General features: G+C 42.3%; 1 pseudogene; it reads right to left on the reverse strand.

Moving 5' to 3' along the window:
• Positions 1 to 4,824: 4,824 nt before the first annotated feature.
• Positions 4,825 to 5,376, reverse strand: LOC103581657 (annotated as a pseudogene).
• Positions 5,377 to 5,632: the final 256 nt, after the last annotated feature.

Raw genomic sequence — 5,632 nt, forward strand, 5'->3', positions numbered from 1 at the left:
AACACATAGAAAAGTGTGCACATTTTATAACAGCCTCTAATGATTTATTGTATTTCTGTGGTATCAGTTGTAATGTCTTCCTTTTCATTTCTGATTGGTGTCATTTGGGTCTCCTCTCTTTTTGTGTTTTTTAAACTAGGTAATGATTTGTCTATTTTATTTATCTTCTCAAAGAAACAACATTTTGTTTTGTTGATCTTTTCTATTGTTTATTGGGTCCCTGATTCATTTAGTTCTGCTGTGATATTAATTTTTTCTTTCCATCTTCTACCTATAGGTTTTGATTGTTGCTGTGATTCAAGTCCTTTGAGTCATAGTATGAGGTCATTTATCTCAAATCTTTCCATTATTTTGATATAAGCATTAACTGGAATAAATTTGCCTCCTAGTTCTGCTCTTGCAGTATCCTACAGGTTTAGCTATGATGTATCTTCATTTTCATTAGCTTCTAGAAATTTTTTGACTCCCTGTTCAATTTCTTCTTGGACCCATAGATCATTCAGGAGCCTATTATTTACTTTCTATGTATTTGTGTACCTTCTGGACTTTTGCTTGTCCTTTGCTTCCAGTTTTAGTCCATTGTGGTCTGAAAAAACCATTGGAATGATCACAATCTTTTAAAATTTGCTGACACTCATTTCGTGACCTAACATGTGGTCGATTCTGGAGAATGTACCATGAGCTGATGAGAAGATAGTGTATTCTTTAGTGGCAGGACACAAAATAAATGCCCCAAATCAGTAGCATTTATATATTAAGTAATGAATTAACACAAAGAGATATCAAGAAAATAAGCCCACTTACAATTTTCACAAAAAAAATTAGATACCTAGGGATCGATTTAACCAAGGAGGTGAAAGACCACTGCAGTGAAAACTACCAAACACTTCAGAAAAAATTTAAGAAGACACAAAAAGGTGGAGAGGTATTCCATGCTCTTGGATTGGAAGAAGTAACACTGTGAAAATGTCTATACTACCCAAAGTGTTCTACAGATTCAATGCAATCCCCATCAAAATACTAATGACACTCTTCACAGAAATGAAAAAAAATCTCACCTTTCATATGGAAAAACAAAAGACGCCAAATAGCCAAAGCAATCCTGAGCAAAATAAATAAATAAATAAATAATTTTAAAAAGCCAGAGGCATAACACTACTTGACTTCAAATTATACTACAAAGCTATTGTAACAAAAACAGCATGGTACTGTTATAAAAATAGACATTCAGACCAGTGGAGTAGAATTGAGAACCCAGAAATCACCCTTCGGGCCTACAGCCTTCTAATATTAGACAAAGGCAGCAAAAAACTACATTAGGGAAAAGATTGCCTGTTTAACAAGTGGTGCTGGGAAAACTGGATATCCATGTCCAGAACAATGAAACTAGATATGCCTCTCACCATACACTAACACCAACTCAAAATGGATTAATGACTTAAGCATATGACCTCAAACTGTAAAATTCCTAAGGGAAAATATAGGTGAAACACTTCAGCTGTTAGGTCAGGGCACAGGCTTTATGAACATGAGCCTGAAAGCACGAGCAGCAAAAGAAAAAGTAAGCAAATGGGGACTATATTAAACTAAAAAGTTTCTGAACAGCAAAGGAAACAATTAACAGAGTGAAAAGGCAACCTACAGATTGGGAGAAAATTTTTGCTAACAATGCATCCAACAAATGATTAATATCCAGAATACACATAGAACTCAAGCAATTATACAGTAAAAAAGCAAATAAGCCATGTAAAAAATGGGCAAAGGAGTTGAATAGACAGTTTTCCATACAAATGGCCAACAGATATATGAACAAATGCTCAACATCATTAGTCATCAGGGAAATGCAAATTAAAACTACATTGAGAGGGCAGACACAGTGGTGCACTCTGGAGAGTGCGGCGCTGGGAGCGCAGTGGCGCTCCCGCTGCCAATTCGGATTCTATATAGGGATGGCTGGTGCGCTCACTGGCTGAGCACAGTGTGGGCAATACCACGCCAAGGGTTGCGATCCCCTTACCAGTCACAAAAAAGACCAAAAAAAAAAAAAAAAACTACATTGAGATACCACCTCACCCCAGTTAGACTGGCTATAATCATAAAGATGGTGAATAACAAATGCTGGTGAGGATAGGGACAGAAGGGAACACTGCTGCACTGTTGGTGGGACTGTACATTAGTACAAACACTATTGAAAATAATATAGAGGTTTCTCAAACAACTACAGATAGAACTACCATATGATCCAGCAATCCCCCATCGGGGTATATACACAGAGTAATGGAAATCATCATGTCGAGGGGTTACCTGCACTCCCATGGTCACTGCAGCTCTGTTTACAGTAGCCAAGACATGGAACCCACCTACATGTCTATCGATGGATGATTGGATAAGGAAACAGTGGCATATATATGCCATGGAATATGACTCTGCCATAAAAAAGAATGAAATAATCCCATTTTCAAGAAAATTAATGAGCCTGGTGAAACTTATGTTGAGTGAAATAAGCAAAGCACCGAGGGATAAATACCGCATGTGCTCACTCATATGTGTGAGCTAAGAGAGGAAGGAAGGAAGGAAAGACAGACTATGGTAGTGCCTTGGTCTTACAGAGGGTGAGAACATTCCTAGGGCTAAAGTGCAGAGTGGGTAGGAAAGGTGGAGGGTGAGGGTGGTTGGGGTACAAGTGTGCGGAGGACAAGGGGTACAAAATTAATTTCTGGTAAGGGGTATGTTCCCAGTATGAATCTGGCCCTCTCATCATGGGCACATGGGTTGACAATTAGCATTGTAATTAAGGAATACTTTAAAAAAAAAAAAGGAATGTGTTCACAAGATCAACTACAAATATACGGATGACATGTTTCCATGTCTGTGATTTCTTAGGAATCATGACACAGCGACCTCACATCCTAACAATTCAGCACTTTTAGGACATTGTAGCAGTGTTCTTCAACATCAGCCCTGTTGATGTTTGGGACTAAGTAAATTCTTGCAGTGGGTGCTGTCCTGAGCACTGTAGGATGATTGGCAACTTCAATGGTCTTTTTACCATAGATACCACTGGGACAATCACCACCCCAATTGTGACAGTGAGTTGTCTTCAGGCATCACCAAATGTCCTGTGAAAACATAGCTCTGTTAATAATTGACCTAATATCAGCATATACAACATTAGTCAGATCAATCAAAAGGAAACTCATTGATGACCCAAGATTGGGGAGGACTCACTGGAATGAGAGTTGGAGGAGAACCACATGAGGATGGAGGGAAGATTCGAGGGTCAACAGGAGAATCATCAATGCACTAAATGTCTATAAACTTGACAACTGACACTATGTCGTCACCTGTATTACAATCAAAGACCTTACTAAGAAATATCCTTCTACATCCTGTCCTGAGACAGACAGGTAAAGTCAGGAAGTCCTGGAACCCAAAGGGGGAAAAAAAGTGATGTAGAAAGTGATGAAATTTACCTGGGTTTACTGTGTTGTGAGGCTTTTGGGAGGCAGGTCCTGGTGGGAAACCACAGCTTCTGAGGGAAAACCCTCCATGGCTTGAACTGCAGCTGCCCTGAGGTCCACCTGCTGGGTGTGCCCACAGTGCTCCGTGGAGGTCCCCTGTTCTCCTGCAGGGGGATTTGTGTCTGGACTCACACTGTCTCTGCTTCTCTTGCACAGCACCACACAGCCATGTCCTCGGCCATCATGGAGCTGACTGTAGGAAGAACTGGATTTTAGACACATCTCTGGAGATGAAGACTCAATTCTTGACGGACAGGCTGCAGTGTCATTTCTCATAATGACAAATGTAGCTCATCCACTGCAGCTCCTACCCAAGGGCTCAGAGGATCAATTCAAAGCAGAAACCACTGGTTGTGATAAAGAATCCAGCGATAGCACAAGTAAGAGAGAGTCTCTCCAAGGGCTTCACCACTGTTGAGCCCAACTCCTGAACCTGCACCTGAAGAAAGACACTTGGGAATAGAGGGAATCCGTCTCTTTCAGTCATGTACACTCACAGCTGTCCCCACAGACCCATGTCTGACAACTGAGACACTCCCTTTGGGGAGCCGTCACCAGGCAATGAAGAAGACCCAAGAATCTCATCTTCGTTATTTATTTATTTATCTTGAATATTCATGAGATAAAAAGCTGATTGCCCCCTTCCTGCCCATGATGTAGGGGCCAGATTAGTATTAGGTACATACTCATTACCAGAAATTGCTTTTGTTCCCTTTGTCATCTTCTTTTAGACCGCAATCTTTTTCTCCCCAGAGACTTCAGTTCTATCCGAGGAGAACGCTGTTAGCTTCCACAGACCAACAGTGGATTTTATCATAGAGACTGAAAAGAGATTTTTAAGTGCAGAATCCTGTGTCTTATAAGTGGAGAGGCACTAAAATCAGAAATAATCCTGTTCAGTGCTGAGTCTAGTTTGCACCTGCAAAGGAAGGTGGTCAGATGTAAAATCTACTGGATTTCACTGATCCAGCCTCCTCTTGCTTCAAATATGAGTTTCAAAGAGCATCTTTAAAGGTAAAATCCAGTGAGGGCTCCACCCTGAGTCTGTCTGGTAAAGACTGACAAGGTCCTCTGAGCTTCCTCAGGACTCTGATTTCATAAGTGACACCCCGACTAGTGTGCATGTGAGAATATGTCCTCCTGCTACAATGAGGGCTCTAATTCAGAGATGTCAGTGGTAAACCCAGAGTCATGAATCTAGAGGGGATTTCTGGGAAACTCTTTGATGAAGAGGAAGCCCAAGAGCACAAACATAAACCAGCACTCAACCTCCACCTGCACCTGCTCCAGGGCTGGCGCTTGCTCAGTGTGTCCTCTGCGCCCCCTGGTGGTCCTGCGTGCCCTTGCATGTAGGTTTGTGTCTGGGCACAGACTGACTTCCCCTCACTGTGTCTCTTGCACAGTAATACATGGCTGTGTCCTCAGACTTCAGGCTGTCCATTTGCAGATAGACAGTGCTTTTGGAATCTTCTATTGAGATGGTGAATCTGCCTTTCACAGATGCAGCATAGTCTGTGCTGTGACTATTAGCTTTGTTTCTAATGAGACCAACCCACTCCAGCCCCTTCCCTGGAGCCTAGCGGACCCAGACCATGTAGTAGTCACTGACGGTGAATCCAGAGGCCACACAGGAGAGTCTCAGAGACCCTCCAGGCTGGACCAAGCCTCCCCCAGACTCCACCAGCTGCACCTCACACTGGATACCTGAAAACACAGAGACATCCTGGTCAGAATATGACACTCAATTCCACTGGTTTTCTCACGCACACCCACTCACATTTTCAATGTTTCTTGCTCTCCATAAATCACCTTTTAAAATTGCAATAAGGAAAACCCAGCTCAACCCAATCTCCATGGTGGGTCGTCTGTGTTCAGTCCTGATCACCGAATGGGAGCTCCTGGGAATCTGGGGCTGGGGCTCGTCTCCCAGAGCTGCAGGGTCAGGGCTGGGCTGGTTTTCATCAGCAGAGGGAGACCCTATTTGCATATTTTCCTGCTATATAGCTAGACCTGGGGTTGGACGCCTATGGAGGGGACACTTCCTAGAGCAGATGACAGTGCCCACAAAGAATTTTTTGGCAATTGAGAAAGTGTGATTTTTTTAATTGTGT

This window comes from Galeopterus variegatus, unplaced genomic scaffold (genome assembly GCF_000696425.1).
Source record: "Galeopterus variegatus unplaced genomic scaffold, G_variegatus-3.0.2 Scaffold13619, whole genome shotgun sequence".
Taxonomy (NCBI): domain Eukaryota; kingdom Metazoa; phylum Chordata; class Mammalia; order Dermoptera; family Cynocephalidae; genus Galeopterus; species Galeopterus variegatus.